The sequence below is a fragment of the Bicyclus anynana genome, chromosome 1 (genome assembly GCF_947172395.1).
Source record: "Bicyclus anynana chromosome 1, ilBicAnyn1.1, whole genome shotgun sequence".
Taxonomy (NCBI): domain Eukaryota; kingdom Metazoa; phylum Arthropoda; class Insecta; order Lepidoptera; family Nymphalidae; genus Bicyclus; species Bicyclus anynana.
In genome coordinates, this window is record NC_069083.1 from 17827223 (window position 1) to 17849636 (window position 22414).

The 22414-nt window shown below is 37.4% G+C and overlaps 1 long non-coding RNA gene and 1 other non-coding gene across 2 annotated transcripts; both read right to left on the minus strand.

Annotated features, from left to right (window-relative positions):
* Positions 1–14979: 14979 nt before the first annotated feature.
* On the minus strand, positions 14980–16664 carry LOC128198197 (uncharacterized). Its single transcript, XR_008250923.1, has 2 exons — positions 16205–16664; positions 14980–15398 (listed from the first exon to the last, which is right to left on the minus strand). It is a non-coding gene; the product is annotated as an uncharacterized LOC128198197 (long non-coding RNA).
* Positions 16665–20374: 3710 nt separating this feature from the next.
* Positions 20375–20454, minus strand: Trnal-uag (transfer RNA leucine (anticodon UAG)). Its single transcript has one exon. It is a non-coding gene; the product is annotated as a tRNA-Leu (tRNA).
* Between the last annotated feature and the right edge of the window lie 1960 nt (positions 20455–22414).

A 22414-nucleotide genomic window follows, 5' to 3' on the forward strand; every position in this document is an offset into this window, starting at 1 on the left:
CTCGTATATTTAAATTGGTAGGTGAACCGATGTTTTTTTATTGCTGATATTTCGAATCTATCCAAACGTTATAAAGCTGAAGAGGTTGTTTGTTTATTTGCTTGAACGTGCTAATCTCAGGAACTACTGGTCCAATTTTAAATATTCTTTCAGTGTTAGATAGCCCATATTTATCGAGGCTATATATAGGCTATTTATTATCCCCGTATTCCTAAGGGAACGGGAACGTCAGATAGTAAAGTAGGTATATGCCGTATATGGACCGTCGTCCATATACGGTGGTGGTGGTAATAGTGTCGTGGACAAGGTTTTTATATATATTATATATGCCGCCGAGAGTGCATTTTTGCATCTATGCACGTCACACGGTCGTATATTATTATCTTGAGCAAAGAGCAAATCAATTATTCAGTTGGATCTTTTCAGTAGGGTCGTCTAAACTGACAGTAGAGTCACTACCAAACTAGCGGCGTTGTATGCCTGAGCCTTTCAAATCCTCCTGTATAAAATCAGCTGGGGGACCCAAAAGAAAGGTAAAGTTTTTTAAAAAAACAAAAAAAAATGTTTTTTGATCATAAGCTATCACTTCCTCCTAATAATGAAGCTTGCCTAACATTTTAAATTAAATATACACTTAACTTGCCTTTATTCCGGTAAATTGATTTATTAAACCATCTATATCTGAAGACGATTTCTGTTTTTCTAAAACACACCTTAGGGGCCCTTGGGCCCCGTATCATTGATACGACTGACACGGCGGTACCTATACACCCCTGTTATGCAATCAAACTGACAGACAACAGTTTTACACTAACTTGACACACTTCGTCGAATCCCTAGAAAAACTGTCAGTTTAAAAAGAATCACAAAGAAATACTTTCATTTACGCGCAAATACGAAAAGCGATAAATGATATTTGACAATAACATCCCATTCATTGATTGACTTTCACATTGACATCACGCGTTTGCAAAGACAACTGGGAACCAATGACAATCAGCATACGCATCAAAGAGTATTTCGTAAATCACTACGATATTATGCATTTGCGAAGCTCAATCGGTGTATAATGAAAGCTTATTTTTCCCGTTGGCAAATATTGTATCTTTCTGAAAAAGTGGGCCCAATCTCAAACATATCCTTTGGAACTTGAAACGGGAACAATGAATTTGATTTAATTAAATTAAATTCGCAATTCTGCTTGAAGAAATAGGCACAACGCAGTAGGTATGTATTAACATCTTAAGTGTCATAAATGAAAGGTTTCCAAGGTAGCGAGGTATGATAAACCGGAGTTTATTAAAGCAGGTGTTCGCGGCGTCTTTACTTCACACCTCCGAGACTCGATTTTCCACAGCTCCACATACTTGCCGTAAACCCGTTAATTTACGAACGTTCGCTGCCTCATTTTCCTCTAATAATCATATTTATACCGAATTAAGCGAACACTCGGTGCGTGATATTGAGAAGTTAAATTTTAAGAGGTTCAGGATAAACAGCCTTTGTTAATGGCAATAGTTTGTTTATAAATGTATTTAATATGCTAATTATAATTTCGTTTATATAAACGCCGACGCCGTGCGGTTTCACCCGCTTGGTTCCCGTTCCCGTAGGAACAATATATAGCCTTCCTCGATAAATGGGCTATCTAACACTGAAAGAATTTTTCAAATCGGACCAGTAGTTCCTGAGCGCGTCCAATCAAACAATCTCTTCAGCTTTATAATATTAGTATAGATTAAGCGAACACTCGGTGCGTGATATTGAGAAGTTAAATTTTAAGAGGTTCAGGAAAAACAGCCTTTGTTAATGGCAATAGTTTGTTTATAAATGTATTTAATAAGCTAATTATAATTTCAAGCAGCAAAGCAAAATATGTCAACCAAAATGTACCTTATCTATATTCAAAAACAACGCTTACTATATGGCTATAACAGCCTTTAATAAACTATCCAGTAAGTTGCTCTCCAAACTTTTAGGAATGGATTAAATAAATGGCTGCTCCACAGAGTTTTTATAAAATAAATGAATTTATCAATTTCATGAAATAATGACAGTATGACATAAGCAATTTAATCTATTCATTTTCATCATCGATTTATTTTTCATTTTCATATTTTCATATATCTTACGTAATTGAAATCCCGGTTTAATAAATGTACTACTAAGTAATAGTGATTGAAAGCAGATAGTGCAAGCTTGTCAGTTTAAAGCCGTAATGAAATAAAAATCCCGTAAAACGTTTTCGTTCGAGCGCCGCCTGAATATTTCAAAATTTATGAACGTTATAAAAATCCAATTTATATCAAACCGTATTAGAGCAATATTCATAAAAGCTAGGCGTCATTCGGTTTACGATAATGCGTAAAAGCATAAATTCACAATGAATAGGAAATCAATTATACAACTGATGTGATGTGATACGTGTGGTGACAAAAAAAGAGCTATTTAAAGAATATTCTTTTATTACATTTCTCATGTTTTGGAAACGGCTTTCTTACAGTGGAATTCATAGACGTTGTAGGGGCACCCCCAGGGATCATTTACCCACTGAGTGTCAAATTCTCAAACAAATAGAGGTTAAATTCGACACTCAGCGGCTGAATGATCCGCTGGAGTTGCCCCTACAACGTCTATGAATTCCACTGTTAGTTTATCTATACTTTTTTTCCCTCCAATTATTCAGGGTAGACTGTATTAGGAGTGGGTAGGACTATAGTCCACCGAGGCGGGGATCGATCCACCACCTCTTGGTAATGAATCCGATCGCTATACCGTTGAGGTATTGAGCAGTAGCTCGCGAGTTTGTCTAAATACAAACTTTTAGTACATTTTAAGAGGGACAATTCCGTCGTCCATAATTATTGCGTAACTATCTGTAACGAGAAGCCGTGATAGCCCAATAGATGTGACCTATGCCTCCGATTCCGGAGGGTGTGGGTTCGAATCCGGTCCGGGGCATTGCGGCACTGGGGCACTGCGAACTTTTCAGTTGTGTACATTTTAAGAAATTAAATATCACATGTGAAGGAGAAGCATCGTGAGGAAACCTGCATACCAGAGAATTTTCTCAATTCTTTGCGTGTGTCTGCCAATCCGCACTGGGCCAGTGCGGTGGGCTATTGGCCTAACCCATCTCATTCTGAGAGGAGACTCGAGCTCAAAAGTGAGCCGAATATGGGTTGATAATGATGATGATATCTGTTTACGCAGCGCATTCAACGGAATCTCTCAAAAGTAATAAGTTTTCCCGTTTTAGTCACATTTTATATTGATGCTCCGCTTCTATTTTCAGAACTCCCACCGAAAAATATCCAGGTATAGTCTAGTTTTGGGTCCTGGGTTACTATAGTATAAAGAACGAGAAACCCCGTGATAACTCAGTAGTTATATATTATAGAAATTAAATATGCCCTATAGCACTCCCCGATAACGTAGCATTCTACTGGTGAAAGAATTTTTAAAATCGGACCAGTAGTTCCGAAGATTACCCCTTACAAATAATTGTTACAAACTTACAATTACCTCCTTATAATATTAGTATAGATAATGCCTTCTTGTCTTTTTTTGAATATTGTTAAAATACGTTTGTTGTATTCTACTAGTTATTATTAACTATTTGTTTTATTGTTCATCATTATATCATTATAAACAGCCAATGGACGTCCACTGCTAGAGATAGGCCTCTTGGATGCACCTTCAAGGCAAGAGTGAATAGGCATCTTCTAGGCAAGCGCGCTTCATCTCAAACCTCATCATTGCTTTCTATCAGGCTTGATTGTGGTCAAGCGTAAGCCTACATAAAAAAAAAAAAACTTTCAAACAACACGAACTTAATCCACCAGCATCCAGCGGCACCCTGCAACACGGTTGATGTCCTCGGTCTACATAGGTGGGTTGTAATTGATAGTTCGAGTATATTCGTCCTAAATCCAAATTCCCTCTTATAAATAACTGTCTCTACTAATCCCTGGTCATGCATCAGGCCTTTCAAGGAGGCTGATGAAAGTAGTATAATAATGTTTTTTTTACAATCGGTTAAAAAGGGGTGGAAACAGTAGAATCAATATTTACCCCATCACGGTCCACGTAAAGTACAATGAAGTTACTCACGCTTGGGCACCGCCTCGCTCGGAGTGAAATGGTCCGAAGTATATCGCAGTATTTAATGAGCATCATTTTGTAAAGTGAGAATTTCCAATTAAATCATATTTACGTCCCATTTTGTGCTCGATTAACTCGACATTCAGCTTTGATTATGATCAATATAGGGGAGTGTTGTAGCGTGAAAAAAATATCAAACAATAAGCTGCAAATTGAAAGAAAAATTATTGTGATTGTTATATAATGATTTATTTATTTTGCTATCATCCGCGAAAAGTCGACGAACCCATGCGACAACGTCACCCAGGTCCGACAAAATACTCTACGTACGTTTCACCCCAAAACCGGAGCATCCTCAGGAGATGTTGACTCTACAACATGCAATTGCAAAGCCTGGCTTGACTTTGCAATTGTATGCAAAGATTTTATGCTATTAAATATGTCACTAGCGCGTGAAAACTGAGGCGAATAAAAAGTGGTTATTGTATTCATTTCATTTAGTTGCATAGTAAACAACAAAAGTTATTGAAACATATAATACCTAAAAATTGTCCACAATGTCGAGTTGAGTGTTCAGGAAGTGTAAAAACTACATATAATGTAAGTAAACACAAAATAACTGCATGTGTGTGCTGTGTGGAGATAAATAATATTTTTTTAACATAAAAATTGAACCGACTTCAAAGACGTATATTAGTTATTTTGATTATTACACAAAATTTCTTAATCGATTTTCATGAAAATTAAATGGGACCAATCTGGAAGTAGAATTTTCAAATTTGGTTAATTAACGAAGTTATGAGGTAACAAACATTAAAAAAAAAACATACGACAACAGTCAAATTGAATCTCCTTCTTTTTTGAAGTCGGTTAAAAAGATAAAGAGAGAGAGAGAATAAAGAGTAAATTCGGATCGCCTTTTGCGGTGATTCTGTAGGCACGTAACATATCTACTATAAAATATCGTTGGTGGAAGGTACCTGTTGCCGAGATGCGGCGGTAAAATAGGTATTTCACAGCGGCGGTTTCTCGTAACTTGCAATCTTGAAACACCTGTGCCTCTGATTCCAAGCTGTTGTTAAGTATGTACTCTAGCCGTGCTTAACAGTAAAATTATTGAAGCTCATATATTCAGTACTTCATCATTATCAACCCATATTCGGCTCACTGCTGAACTCGAGTATCCTCTCAGAATGAGAGGCGTTAGGCCAATAGTCCACCAAGCTGGCCCAATGCGGATTGGCAGACACACGCAGGGAATGAAGAAAATTTTCATGTATGCAGGTTTCCTCACAATATTTTTCCCTTACCGTTTGAGACACGTGATATCATCATCATCATCATCATCATCATCATCATCATCAACATCATCATCATCATCATCAACATCATCATCATCATCATCAACATCATCATCATCATCAATCATCATCATCATCGTCAATCATCATCATATCAGCCGATGGCATACGTCCACTGCAGGACATAGACCTTTTGTAGGGACTTCCAAACATCACAATACTGAGCCACCTGCATCCAGCGAATCTGCAATTCGCTTAATGTCGTATGTCTACCTGGTAGGGGGTCCGTCAATACTGCGCTTTATAATGTATGATCGCCATTCCAGTATTCCATCGGCTCTTCGAACTATGTGCTCCGTCAAAATACAAAGATTTGTTAATTATTCTGAGTAACTGAGAATAAAACAAGATCTAATAACATCAAGTAATAAATGTATATAAAATTTAATAAAAAATTTAATTAACATTCCTCCTTCCTCCTCACCTGAAACAATGGGAAAACATAATTTCCCTCAGATGGTCCTGCATTACAGTTAATGTGAATGGATTTAACCCAAATATTGTATTTTGTCATTTCAGTATTTTTGTCAAAACTCAATTGCTTTCAATTGAGTTTTGACAAAAATACTCAATCAACTCAACAAAAGACTAAAAGAATAAGAGTACCAAGCCTCAGGCAGAGAACCATCCTAATTAAAAGACCGTGGAATGTAGAAACCCTACAAAATTATCTTTAAAAGACTGAGAAAAGACTAGAGACTATTCCAGATGTACGCGTATAACTTGGGATTAATTGAATCGACGAAATCGTCGTTTTCATCGAATTCAAACGCCGTACCGGGAACGACAATAAATTACAAACCTACTTTCATTTTAAATATCTGATTTAATTCCTTTGCTCCGTTTGTTTTAAATACAACAAATTTCCGTTAATCGTTCAAATAACCATTAAATGAGGCGTTAACTTGCTTTCATTTATTTAAATTTAAACTCGTTAAAGATACATTGACGAACTGAACGAGATTAAAAACCATATATGTCCATACTTCGGATATAAATATATGAGCCCGTCAACCAGCATTGGAGCGTGGTGGGTCTACGCTCCACATTGCTTGTAAATAAAGAGGCCAGGCCCTGTAGTATGCCGTTAAAATAGGCTGATATTTATTTATTTATTTATTTATTTTTATAGGGTACCAACAGGTTATGACAATTAAAATTGAGTTTTACAAAAACATAGATTAGTGAAGTTGTTGTGTCATAGACCCACTTATAGGTTACCTCAACATGCGTAATTTAGTACTCGAATAGATACATAAAACGAAATTAAAAGAATAATAAATAGGTTAATTAGACTAAATTAGGGAGAAAACTGTTTTAGATTTGCGTTTGAAAATATAGATATGGTTCTATCACACAATTACATTATGAACAGAATTAAACTAATATAACCATAAAATATATATTGATGTTGCTTCGCAGAACATCAAAATATATTCACTATCATCATCATCATCACCATCATCATCATCATCATCATCATCATCATCATCATCATCATCATCATCATCATCATCATCATCATCATCATTATCATCATCATCATCATCATCATCATCATCATCATCATTTTCATCATCATCAAGTGGCTTCTAACGGCCAGACTTCGCTCCACAGGAAGAAAGGGATATATATATGGACGCACGCTATTCCTTGCCATGGCTAACCACTGAACCAGAACATCAACGCTTAAGAGATCTTATTAAACAATTTTTAATGGTTCTAACATCTAAATACTTACATTAGCTTACATAAACACTTTAAACTTCAAATCCTTACTTAAGCCTCAGCGCTAAAGGGTCTGGAGAGGTGGTGATTCAATTGTCCGCCCGCTGGACTCTTATTGTACCTACCCACTTTTCCGACTGCTTTGATGAGAATGAGAATATTGGTCATATTAAGGTTAGGTTAAAAATATTTACTTTAAAAAATAAATCTAAACACTAATCATGAAAACAAAAGAACTGAGCAAATAGAGGTTATATCAAACAATTAAAAACTAAGGCGAAAGTATTCGCAGTTTATATTTCGACGGCGAAATGGAGTCTCTCTAGCCTTATTATGAATTTGCAAAAGTCCTTATCAAGTAATACTGTGCCAACAAAACAAGCTCAAACAAAGAGTAGGCCGGGATCTTGCCCGGCTCGCGCCAACTTGTATAATTATCACGAGCACCATGTTTTGACTTGTTCAAGTTTGTTGTATTCTCAAATTTCCCCTGTTGCTGTAGTTGGAATAATTTTAATTAACTTTGACAAGGCGTTTTGATTAATGTTTAATTTCGTTAAGTAATTCCTTGATTACCAAATTTTGGGATCAGATTAACGTTGTCGGAGAATCTTCGCCAATGAATTAATTTCATGAAATTGTACCTATTCGTAATATTATAGCTATATACTTATAGGGTATAACATTTACAAACCATTGAATGCCATGCTTTGCCATCATGTACTTTTTGGGTTTCCTCAATGGATGAACACGCAGTTTATTTCAATCCTTGCATTAGATTCATCATCATCCCATATTCGGCTCACTGCTGAGCTTGAGGTTCCTCTCAGAATGAGAGGGGTTAGACCAATAGTCCACCACGCTGGCCCAATGCGGATTGGCAGACTTCACAGACGCAGAGAATTAAGAAAATGGTCTGGTATGCAGGTTACCTCACGATGTTTTTCCTTCACCGTTTGAGATACGTGATATTTAATTTCTTAAAATGCACACAACATGCATAGAGGTGCATGCCCGAGACCGGATTCGAACCCACACCCTCCGGAATCGTCATATCACGTCTCTGGGCTATAACGGCTCTAGCCGCATTAGATTATAGAGATATAATCAACTCGTAGAAGGCCACGTCGATGTAAAATCGAGGAAGCCATGCCCATCATCAATTGTACAATTATTTACCAAGTTTTGTTAATTTTTTTTTTATTCTTGTCGTAGAAACAGTATTGTATGCCACTGCACGTAATTATCAATTGTAGCACTCGATTGTAGCCTAGCCTATTGCACAAAAATCACTCATGCTATGGCTCTTATTGCATGACAGAGACAGCATAAATAACTATTGTCCTCGTCGATAAGAAAGAGGAAAAGGTACTTTTTAAATAAAAGGTTTTTCTAAATATTGTATAAAAAAATATTTTTATTAATAAAAATATATCTCGCTAACCTCTCCAGACATTATCAGAGACATAACATACGTCATTTCGAGCTGACTCATATAATATATTCCGCGCAAGCCCTCGAAGCGTTCCAAATCGCCATGTTTACGGCTAACACTTGACAAAATGAGAATTTAACTGCGATATAAATATGCTAAATGTGAGAGATAACGACTCATTGCCCGGATTGTGACTCCTTGCCGACAGTCGCCGCTAATGTTCGTGATCTGATGACATTCAACTGTTTACTTATTATATGAATTTATAATAAGGATGATGACATTCAACTATTTAAATAGATATTGGATATAAGCAGGCGTTACTTTGCGAAAGTTCATCATGAATATATAATAATTTATTTATTTTTCTATTTTCCGCGAAAATCATTTTGCTATTATCCGACGAACCCATGCGACAACGTCACCCAGGTCCGACAAAATACTCTTTACGTAGGGTACCACGAAACCGGAGCAACCTCAGGAGATGTTGACTCTATATCATCGGACCTGGGTGACGTTGTCGCATGGGTTCGTCGGCTTTTCGCGAGATAATAGCAAAATAAATAAATTATTAAATATTCAACTATTTACTTACTACCTAGTGGTGTTAAATTATATGAATTTATAATTTGGGAGTACAAGGAAGTCTCCTGGAACTGCCCTTCAAACTTCACGTGCGGCCGCAGATCGTTACAGGACGGTAAGCGCCTTCGAAAGTTCACAAAAAGCACTCCATTTAGCACAACACATATAACACCTTGGCTGGTGGCAGACTTCGGCCGTGGCTAGTTACCACTCTACCGACAAAGGTGTACCACCAAGCGATTTAGCGTTTGATGTCCTATAGAAACCGAAAGGAGTGTGAATTTTCATCCTTCTCCTAACAAGTTAGCTCGCTTCCATCTTAGATTGCATCATCACTTACCATTAGGTGAGATTGTAGTCAAGGTGGGGCTAACTAGTTCCCGCAAAAGCTTGCATGACAAGATACTGTGTAGTGAATTCAGTGGGAAAGGTTTTTGTTCAACGATTAGCAGACACTCCGTGATTTGACCAGCGTAGATCTTTCATACCGTAGAAATACGTGGACAAAGTTTAGTATATGTTACGCGCTGCTAATGTAACTATATATTGTTGAAAGAGTTTTTAAAATTGGTCCAGTAGTTTCGAAACATATTCAAAAAACAAACCTCAAACCATCAAATCTTACCTCTTCTTAATAATAATAATTCAGGCGATTTGCAACCAAAATATAAGCAAATGTACATTTTTCAAGTGATTTGACATATCAACTTATATTACTTGGTTATTAGACCAAGCAGACGTTATTAGACCACCATATGGTAAGTTACAATATTTTTCTGAACCCGGCCAACTTTTTGGATTAATAATAATAGATAAGCCCTGCATTCTGTAAAGTTACAGCACTGTGACATCGCTCATTTCCATGGCAACTTCATTGTAATTGACATTTTATTTTTGACATCACATAGAAATAAAGTTTAAATTCTAATGAAACTTGTTCTAGGCGAATATTACATCGACGAGTATAAAATAGCGGAATCACACCCCAGGTCTTAAAACTGTGCTTACATCTGCAATCATGGACACAAGTGAACCATTGACATATGACTACATTGGTCCCACATTGGGCGCCAAAGTCCCATTTCGGGCGCCAAGATTTTCACTTAGAATTATTCATGCCGTATGTTCCAGATAGTTTATCTACGATTCGGTTGTATGCTCAAATTATAACACTACCCGTCACACTAACGCCGGCGATGAGCGCGTCTGTCATGCCCCTTCTCAAGATGCTGCGATAAGGCTTTCAAGGACTTTAGTATAGGCTTACATAGATGACGGCGTAGGTATTTGTGAGTTATTTAATGCACTATTTTAATAAGAGAAATATACCGCATATAATCAGTTAAATAGAATACTATTGTCATAAATAACTGAAGACTGAAATGAAATTTGAAATAATTAAAAACAAAGTTGTAAAAATTTAGGTTACAACAAGTGTATAAACTTTTTTGTATTTGTCTACTAATTGTAATTGTTAATTAAGGTACTAAGGAACTGTCTTACGAGTATACATGTAGAAACTTTGGGGTAATATAAAAAAATAAAATAATGGGGCAAAAAAGGAAAAACCACGTTTTTCAACCACCAATTAAGGCATACGTGGTAAGCTATCGTGTTCATAAAGTAACACCACAGCGCAACATCATAGTTCAATGGGACGGCAGACTGACATGACATGACTGATCAGATCAGGAGCAAGACCGACAACTTAAGGTGCTCTCCAAGGTACTAAGATGTGCCAATATTGCAAACTTCCCAATCCCAGACTGCTATTCAGATTTTTCTTGTAAGAAAAATCCCAATAACGTATTTTTTTTTGTTGGTCTGACCCGGGATTCAAACCCTGAACCTCATTGTCCGTAGCTGAATTAGCCAACCACGGGACCAATGAGACAGTTTACAAAGAATATGGTAAGCCCACATTCACACGAGAGATATATTGTGTGAAGGTCTAATTCCAACACCCAAAATTGAAAATGCAACACGTAAAAAAACACTTTAAAAATTGAATGTCTGTAAAAAAAAACTCTCGTGCGAATGAGGGCTTAAGGTAACTATGACACGAACACGTGACGTAGTATAATGTTGGAAGCACAGTACAATATAGTTCAATAACTGGTTCACATCTGGGCCTCACGTGCGACGTCATTAGGGGTGGCGCTTTCACGACTTCATTACGTGTTTATTGTACAGTTGCGTTTGCAATGTTGTAGTTTTAAGTAGGGCTGAATGTTGTTATGTGTAATCATGTTTTAATTAGAAATTTAAATTTGATATGATCAAACAGTGTAAGAATGGCAACATATTTTAATATGCTGTCTGTAATTTGTGAATGACAGGTGACAGCAACTGTCACACACTGAGAAAACCACCACGACACTTATGTAACCCGCTTCATTGTGGTCTTATATTGTAACCTGTAATATTAAAATAATAATAAGAAAGCAGTAATAAATAATATTATATCAATACTTAAAAAGTGTTTAATTACAAATATATACAACATTTTCAATTCAACAGCAGCAATGATATACACGATGGCACGAGAGTTCGTAGTTTTTCCAAATGTCTTTAAACAGTGCGTGTTGTCAGTGATGACCTATGGATTCAGGACTTGGTCGCTAACTATGGGTCTCATAAGAAGGCTCAAAATCGGTGGGCGATGGAGCGAGTTATGCTTGTAGTTTATCTCCTTGATCGAATCAGAAATGAGGATATCCGCAGAAGATCGAAAGTCACTGACATAGCTCAGCAGTCGCGAAACTGAAGTATCAATGGGCAGGCCACATAGTGCTAAGAACCGATGGATGTTGAGGTCCCAAGGTGCTGGAATGGCAACGTCGCACCGGGAAGCGTAATGTTGGGCGACCCCTAAGCTGGACTGAGGACATCAAACGGGTTGCAGGGAGCCGCTAGCTGGAGACCGTTGTATTTCGAAATATTTCAAGCAGTGCATGTTCATCAGCTGTTAATAATGATGATGATGATGATGATGATGATGATGATGATGATGATGATGATGATGATGATGAAGCACAAGATATTAGAAAATGGTAAAATCTATGTATGACAGAACCTCTTCTCTTTCCAACGGTATTGGACGCTTGTGCGTATATAAAAGATCTACTAAAACTAATTTGTACAAAAACTGAGTAAATTTTGTCCGTCCTCCATGATTCTGGGACTTACGAGTATATATCGAGAGGCTTTAGTAAAACGCATCAATTTCACTCTGAACGAAGTGTCCGCTTAGGAAGACAGTTTCGACATACCAGTACACACCGTAAACTGATAACACCCCTGTTTTTGCGTAATGGGTTAAAACTTTTCATAGTCAGTAGGTTTAATAAACATGGGGTGGTAAGTACTCTTCGCGAAGAACAGAATAAATAAAAAAAATGTGTCAACCCTGCTATTATAGCAGGCGGGTCTGGTAAAGAGGTGCTCAAACAAGGCTCGCTTATGCCCTTCGACATATGAGACGGCGGAATGCTCATCACGTCCGTGTCGTTACTCTCCGCACTCTCCTGGCATTACTCTCCGAACTCTCCCGGCATGTCCCCGGTATTTAACTGGGCCCTGCTTATTATTCCGGGGCTAAAGGGCGCTTGTTTTACACGCAGATTACCATCTTTTAGTGCGTAGATTAGCATGAGTTTTAAAGGATCGCCCATGAAAATCATCTTAATCTTAATCACAATAGCAAGTGTGGTACTAAAGGATGATATTTTTTGTGCCAGAGCAATAGTATTCTGTCGATGTGCTGTATAACGAGGGCGAGTTTCGAATTCACTTCTATCTTTCTCATTTTAAAGTGTTGTTTTATATCTCGTCTCTAGTTGTTGTAGTTTTCATCTTCGGCTTACAAATCGCCTCGCCGCAAAATAATGTGATATCGCAAAAAAATAATTACTGGACGCCATTTTTTTTACCTAAAATTGTGTTAAAATAATGTATATTTTAAAAATATTATAATTGAAAAGCACAGTAAGTATAAATATAAAAAAGAAAATTAATGTTAAAAAAATAGCCTTGTGTAGAAAAGTGTTTTTCGAGATATAACATTAGGTATACAAAAAATATAATTGTAATTGTCCATCGAAGGAGCGCAAAATATCATCATCATCATCACCATCATATCAGCCGATGGACGTCCACTGCCTTTTGTAGGGATTTTCAAACATCGCGATCCTGAGCCGCCTGCATCCAGAGATCTCTGCTACTCGCTTGATGTTCACCAATAAATTAATTTACTAAATCTAATCGGCTCAAACATGAAAAAGCAGTAGTTGATAATTAAACAAATATAAATATAAATATACTTAAACAATACACATCACTGTCTAGCTCCAAAGTAAGCATACAGAGTAGCTTGTGTTATGGGTGCTAAGATAGTTGATATTATAATATTAATATACAATTATATACTACATATAAATACTTATATAATGTATAAATACACACAGACACTGGAAAACACCCATGCTCATCACACAAATATTTTCCAGTTGTGGGAATGGGCCGTGGATGCAGAAAGCAGGGTCACTACCCACTGCGCCACGCGGCCGTCAAATTCAATTTACTAAAATGTATTATTTGGGCGCGTGACTAACCCTGGAATTCATAGTCGTGAAGTGAACAATCCCCCACAAACCAATATTCAGTATTCACCCAGGGGCTGACTATTGAATCATCCTTCATTGCATTTCATAAACAAACTACTGGAGAGCCTCTAGGTGACTGGAGTTTCAAGCAAATGTTGTCTATGATTTTACATTAGATCTTTGAAAATTCTGTGACACAACCACAGAGAGACGTATTTTGTTAATTCTTTGACATTTTACAAAATAATTGAGTTTCTAATATTTTCATTTACTTTTTGTTTTTATTTATCGTAGTAAAATTTAATTCGTTCAAGTGTACAATAGATCAATTTTATCAAAAAGTTTCTTTCTCACAAGAAGGAGTTGTTAGAAAAATATTGAAGTTATGTGGACGAACATGATCATATACAAAATTATCAGCCGATGGACGTCCACTGCTGGACATAGCCGTCTTGCATGGACTTTCAAAAACAACGGTCTCGAGCCGCCAGCGTCCAGCGGCTCCCTGCAACCCGCTTGATGCCCTCGGTCCACCGAGTGGGGGTTCGACCAACACTGCGATTTCATCGGCTCTTCGAACTATGTGGCCTGCCCATTGCCACTTCAGCTTCACGACTCGCTGTGCTACCTATGTCAGTGACTTTGGTTTGTCTGCGGATCTCCTCATTTGTGAAACGATCACGCAGAGAAATCCCAAGCGTACTATTTACTATATAAGTAGTTTGATATTTCATACTTTTGTAATGTGGAATCCTACTTGAAATAAAAAAAATATTGTAAGAGGAAATTTGTTTATTTTACTCAAAACCACCTATAATTACCTGAAATAATTACAAGTAGGTACTATTATGCTGTATTTTCTTACAATTTATAGTAAGTGCAGTAAATAAATATAAGTGTAGCTTATCCTTAGGAATAGTGGTAAAATTGCATTTCACAAAGCTTTAGATCACATAATATTATATATTTAGGAGGTAGGCTTGGCCCGGTAATGGGCTGATAATAATGAACCACACAGTACTTATTGCAATTCTAAAATCAAACCTATATCCTTTTAATACAAAGTTTAATTAATAACAACAATAAATACATAATTTACATATAACTTATTGTTATTATTGTATATTTTTATAGGGCCAGACTTAAATGAAAAATGCAGAAGTAAACATTTAATAATTATCTTTATTAAAGATGTGAATCAATAAATTTCATTCAATTAAGATTTGTATACATTTTCTATTGTTATGGACTTCAGAGTGAGTGACCACCTTACAACATACTGCACTCACTCCTACTACCTCTATATTAAATGCTGCTGACTTTTCAAGGTATGTGGGTCTTCCAATTACTGTGATCTGAAAACTCGGATTTTCAAGGACCAAAGTATTCTCAGTATTCTTGGTAAAACAGTATTCTCAGAGCTCATCACTGCTATTCCCTGCCATGATAGCCGGTTTCTTTAAATCTGTGCATAGGGTCCTCCGGGGTTGTTTATATGTATACCTATGTGTGCCATCAATACAGCTTGACTTGTGGCATTTCTGTTATTTCATAGAATGCTTGATGGAATGCACATACAGTCTGAAAATAAACATTATGTTAGTTACATTTATGTAGGTTATAGGTATATTTCCTAAATCAAAACTAGATAGGTATACCTAACATTTATATAGGTTAGATTACAAACAAACAAACTAATTAAATTCTTCATCATGAGTATGTTAAGCATGAGTCTCCTCTCAGAATGAGAGGGATAAGGTCCACCACGCTGGCCCAATGTGAATTGGCAGACTTCACACATGTAGAGACAATGTTTTTCCTTCACCGTATGAGACATGTAATATACATTTAAATTCATAAAATGCATATAACTGAAATGATTTGGAGGTGCATGTTTCAGACAGCATTTGAACCTACACCCTCCGAATAGAAGGCAGAGGTCATATCTACTGGGCTATATGGATTTTGACCTACTCCTAATTTATCTATACTAATATTATAAACAGGAAAAATTTGTTTGTTTGTTTTGAATAGGATCTGTAACTACTGAACTGATTTGAAAAATTCTATCACTGTTGGGAACCTACAGCATCATAATAAAAGGCAGAGGTCATACCCACTGGGCTAATTGGTTTTATATCTACTCCTAATTTATCTTTAATAATAATAGAAACAGGAAAGATTTGTTTGTTTGTATGTTTTGAATAGGCTTTGGAACTACTGAACCAATTTAAAAAATTCTTTCACTGTTGGGAAGCTACACTATCCCCGAGCTCTATAGGCTATATTTTATCCCCATATTCTTACGGAAATGGGAACCACACAGGGTGAAACCGCGCGGCGTCTTCATGAACAAAAAATTATTGATATTGAACAAAGGTACGTACCTGATAACATCCCGTTTCATAGAATCGAAGTGCTGCTAGAATGTATAATACTAGCGGTATTGGTATTCCTCTCTTGGTCTTCTGTGTTCATTCTTCATCAAACAGAGGCATATTATGCCTAATATGAGAATCTTTCGTACATTCCATATCGCCATAGTATTATACTGGGTTTACGCAATTGCGAATATATATCTTGGGCACTGATATAACTCGCTGTTTATAACTTCACTTATAACGATCCGAACGTCCACTTTCTAATAAATAAATCACGAATAACAACAAAAAAAAAATGCCAGGGGATGGTTTGGCTGACAAATATCGGTAATTCAGCAGTCAGCCGCCAGCTCCTGTCAAATGAGGGGTTTCTTTTGTCTATGAAACGCGTACGGGTTGAATTCGACACATAGCGGCTGAATAATCCCCTTAGGGGCCCCCTACTACGACTATGAATTCCACCGTAAGATAAAGTTTGTTTGGGTAACCCGAGCAAGATATTCGGGCGCTTGTGTGCATCGCGTAACATTTGCATAAGCGGTTGTGCATATAATAACATAATTGCATAATAAGCGAAATTGCAGCATATGCATATGCACATATTCCAGCTTGAAGCACTGTTAGCTCGCTTTCTATTGTTTTCTATTGTTTATTTGAATATAGAATGCTTGTAACTTTGCTAATTTATACGTCGGAAGGAATAGCATATGTATGACTGGCATGTTAGTCCAGTTGTTATACAGAAAGAAAGAAAGAAAAAAACATTTATTTCATTCTTAACACTATTGTAATGCCCATACCATTTAGACAAGTCAAAAACCTAAAGTAGTCTAAGTATTAGAACATCCTATGTCATATTTGGGATAACCTTGAAAAAGGATCCAGCTCAGCATTATGCTACATGTACCAAGTAAATGTTGGACATACAGCACTGATTTTCAGCTGACCACATTGAATCAGGTGACACCACTGAAAAATTTAGTCACATAGTGACATAAAACTACCATCATCATTAGGTGCCTTCTTCCAGCTGAAGTTTGGCTGTCATGTGTAGAAAACTCTTCCGGTCTTTTGCAGTATTTTTAAGCTGTGTATATGTTAGCTTGGTCCACTTTTTGACATCATCACTTACTTCGCTGTCTTCCTGGAGCACGTTTTCCGGGTATCTTACCTTCTAGGATCAACCTAGGAAAATCATAGAGGGATCCCCTTTGCAGATGCCCGAAAAATGCGATTTTCCTCCTCTTAATGATTGTCATGAGGCTTCGGTTACAATTGGCTCTTTTTAAAACTTGATCATTCGAGACGAAGTCTTTCCAGGTAATTTTGAACATTTTCCTTAGCCCCCACATTTCAAAAGCTTGCAACCGCCAATAAAACTACACTAAAAGCAAAACCAAACTAAACATAAATGTTTATAGGAATAAACTAAAATTATTTATGAACTCAAAATTGAGCGACCAAATAATCTATAATTAACTAGCGGACCCGGTCAAGCTTCGCTTTGACTTTTGTGCACTTCTTTCCTATCCCTACCCTACCCTACACTACTGCTACCACTAGCCTTCCTCTACCTTACCCTTACTCTACCCCCACCCTACCTCTACCCTACCCCTATCCTACCACTACTCTAAAATAAACTTAATTTTCTTTTTTCCTTCTTATCGTCGTCATTAACCCATATTCGGCTCACTGCTGAGCTCGAGTCTCCTCTCAGAATGAGAGGGGTCAGGCCAATAGTCCACTACGCTGGCCCAATGCGGATTGGCAGACTTCACACACGCAGAGAATTAAGATAATTCTCAGCAGGTATGCAGATTTCCTCACGATGTTTTCCTTCACCGTTTAAGACACGTGATATTTAATTTCTTAACTTGCACACAACTGAAAAGTTGGAGGTGCATGCCCTGGACCGGATTCGAACGCACACCCTCCGGAATCGGAGGCAGAGGTCATATCCACTGGGCTATCACGGCTCATCGTCTACAAAACAAATAATAATAATTATGTGTGTTCGAACATAATGATAAATCGAGTTTGCTTGCAAAAGTGCAAAATAAATGCTTACGTTTATTTTGCACTTTTTCGTGCTTACGTTGAGTAAAACAATCAAACGTTAATTAATTTTAAAAGCGTACGAGCGAACTCGCCTGAAATACGAAATAAGGATCGTAAAAAAGGGAATGATTTTATGTCGAGAAGTCGATAACAAAGGACATAAAAACTGTAAAGAATGTAACGGTGATACTCTGGTTTTACGTTCCGAACGCCTTGATGAAACGGTCCGTGTATCTTACGGTGTTGATGACGTCGCACGAAAAGTACCTATAGTGTTTACCACAGATATAAGAGGTAACTAGATTTATAAAGTGTCAATTATTTGTATTGATACCAGCGTACCCATGGGCATTTATTCCTTTTGTCACAGAACAAAACAAGACTGCTAGTACATGCGAGGACACGCTTGCGTTGTTCCGCACACCCGGGTGAACGCGGGCCACGCCCCCTTGCTACTTCTATTGCTAAAAGCGTTAGCTTTTAGCGTTGTCTGTTCTGTGGTGATTACTAGCGGACGCCCGCGACTTCGTCTGCGTGGAATTCAGTTTTTCACTAATCCCACGGAAACCATGGATTTTTCCGGGATGAAAAGTATCCTATCCCATCCATGTGTTAATCCAAAGTAAAATCTATTTCCATTCCAAATTTCAGCCAAATCGTTTCAGTAGGCGCAGTGTAAAAGAGGAACATACATACTTACACAATTATACACTTTCACACTTAAACACATACACACAAACTTTCGCCTTTATAGTATAGTGTGATGATAGTGCAATGGACCGTTTTTTTTAAAGCTATGCCGAGGAAATGCCATAGCTAAATTTATTTATGGTTCTGTGTTTCTGTTTGAAGGCCATTAGACTTAATACTAGATCTGATACAGTCTGAAGTTCAAAGGCAGAGTATACGTTGAGGTTCTACGAAAAGTTTCTGTAGGCGATAGTTGTCTACTAAACTTTAGGTAGGCAGCCATCTCGTTGTTCCGTCATCGAAATACACCAATCGAACTGAGAACAACTTACATATTAGGTCTTCATTCAAGAGAAAAATGTTTATTCACGATCATACAGCTTAAACTTTGTGAGTGTGGTTATTCATGACGAGGCGGTGTTGTGATAATCATTGAGTACTCAAAATCCCCAAAAGTTGTTGCAGAAGCCGTGATAGCCCCGTGGGTCCTGCCTTCGATTCGAAGAACATAGGTTCGAGTCCGGGGCAGCTATGTGCATTTTAAGAAATTAAATATGAAGTGTCTCAAACGGTGAAAGAAAAACATCGTGAGGAAACCTGCATAACAGAGAATTTTCTTAATTCTCTACGTGATGTCTGCCAATCCGCATCGGATCAGCGTGGACTATTAGCCTAACACCTCTTATTATGAGAGGATACACGTACTCAACAGTGAGCTGAATATTGTTAATGAGGTTCTAAAACCCAAAACATGCGCCATGGCTACGTTCATAACTTTGTGCACATAAACATCATATACACAAAATTCGAACAATAAGATTGTGAATAAAATATATAATGTTAAGGGCCTAAGGACTATTCTGTCTTATAGGAAATCGGGTTAAAGGGAGAATTCGCAACAGCTTGGAGATAAGGAATAAGGTCGAGTGGTAAAAGAGGGAATTATTTGTACGTCCAAGCTGTAGGGGACATAAATTCAACTGTTTACGCTCCGCAAATGCGGCGCGATTGCCGAAGTTTGCGGAAGTTTGTGAAAGCTGCCGCAGTGTCGCGGACTCCGGGAAATATTCTTTTGCGGTTAAATTATGCCCTACGTTATACTACGTCGATGTACACACGGCGCTGTTTCTTTTAGATTTACGATTTACTTAAAACAAAGAAAAATATTTATAGCAGATGCCCGTTTAATTTCCTAATACGCATAAATAACATTGTTTTCTATTGGTAAAAGATTTAAAAAAAACTTTGTGCTAATAGTGGCAAGAATACTGCTAAATTTCCAAGCCAACCAGCCAGCGCAAAAACTGAGCCAGCCCTTCTGTCACCAGTCGATGCAACTAGCCGCGGTGAAAAAAATAGTAAAAAAAATTCTAATCATAAAAAAATTTATTATTTACCTAACAGCTGTAAACCCTCTTCCAAAAGAATTGACAGCGGTGGGATTCGAACCCACGCCCTTTCGGACTGGTGCCTAAAACCAGCGCCTTAGACCGCTCGGCCACGCTGCCTCGTTGTAACCAGCGCTTAAATACTAGATATACTTGTATATACTTACCTATATTCATGACACAATGTCTTAGATTTCTGCCTGTTTTTTTGAAATAAAAAGTGCACCACACTTTTATTATGGGAGCACGCTATGGAGCGAGCTATGCTCGGGGATCACTGCGTGATTGAATCAGAAATAAGGAGATCCGCATAAGAACCTGTTACCATAAAAACTTTTTCACCAAATATAAACCCACTTTAAAGGTGCATTACTCTAAAAAGCGAAAAATAGCATCGTACGAGTACCTATGTTATTTTTATTGATCGGTTTGCAGGCGATGCTATGCCAAATTGACTTTTAAAGTTTATTGTTTTTTGACACCGCCTTCAAAGTCGGTTAATTTTTTTGTGAAAAAGATTTTATTTTTCTATGTTTAGTGTGCCCTAGTATAGAGACCGTAATCTCCACAATATGGGCGACTTTGTTCACTTATTTTAGTTATTTTGATTTTGACACAAAATTACTGAACCGATTTTCGTGAAAATTAAATAGGACCAATCTGGAAGTATATTCTTACAAATTAAAAAAGAATTATCAAAATTGGTTAATAAATTACGAAATTATGAGGTAATAAACACAAAGAAACATACGCGTCGAATTGTTAACCTATTGCTGGACATAGGCCTCTTGCATGGACCTCCAAGCACAACGGTCTCGAGCAGCCAGCGGCTCCCTGCAACCCGCTTGATATCCTCGGCCCACCGAGTGGTGTCGACCAACACTGCGCTTTCCGGTGCGGAGTCGCCATTCCAGCACCTTGGGACCCCAACGTCCATCGTCCAACTATGTGGCCTGCCCATTACCACTTCAGCTTCGCGACTCGCTGAGCTATGTCAGTAACTTTGGTTCGTCTGCAAATCTCCTCATTCCTGGTTCGATCACGCAGAGAAACTCCAAGCATAGCTCGCTCCATCGCCCGCTGAGCAAGTAATATAAATAAAAAGTAAAAAGATCTATCGTCTGCGCTTGCCCTATTGGAATAAGTTTGAGCTCAGTGGGGTTGAGTGCGGTCTTAAATTTTTCCAAATGAAAAACAGTTCGGGAACGTTCACAAAAAATAAACGATAAAGAAATAGTAGAATCTCGCAACAGCTGGTGCGGTGTCGGCGCCGCGGGCAAAGTATTGCTTCGAAGTATTGCTTCGCCGCGGCCACGTCGATCAACTCGGGGAAAACGGTGGAAAATCACGGAAATCTGGTATTTCCGTGATTTTCTATCTATAGACTATCATTTATTATTTCGTTTACAATGCTTTTGTCTACAAAAATATTTGAAGCATTTTTGAAATGGCGAATAGTTTCAGAGATATTTTTTTTTGTTTGGAAAATAAGTTTGCGTTGAGTTGGGTAGAATCTACCCAATCTGTTTAGAAACTTTTGCCTAATTTTGTTATTAAAAAAAAAATGAAACAGTATATAATTTTCAATAATAAAAAAGTTTTTCTTTAAAAAACATAATCCTTGGGCCCAGGAACAAAATATTTATTAATGGCCACACTGCTCAGATATTCTGATATTGACAGTAGGTATGTGATATTCGTAGCGAGTCGGACGAAATTATGAACTATGAATTATGAATGGTGAGGTTTTGCATCCGATAACAAAATATATATACTCCCTGAAAATTGTCCAAAAAAGTTGCCATTTCATTTTAAATATTATATATATTCTACAAAAATCGGGTTTTTGATAAAATAAGGGGCAATGTTTGTTATCAGATAAGAGTGTGTGTGTGAATTTATGTTTGTTCCTCCTTTGCACTGCGGCTACTGAAGCGATTTGGCTGAAATTTAAAATGGAAATATTTTTTTTTCTGGAAGTCTACTTTTCATTCCGGAAAAATCCATGATTCCATCAGGATTTGTGAAAAACTGAATTCCACGCGGACGAAGTCATGGGCGTCAGCTAGTATAAAATAAA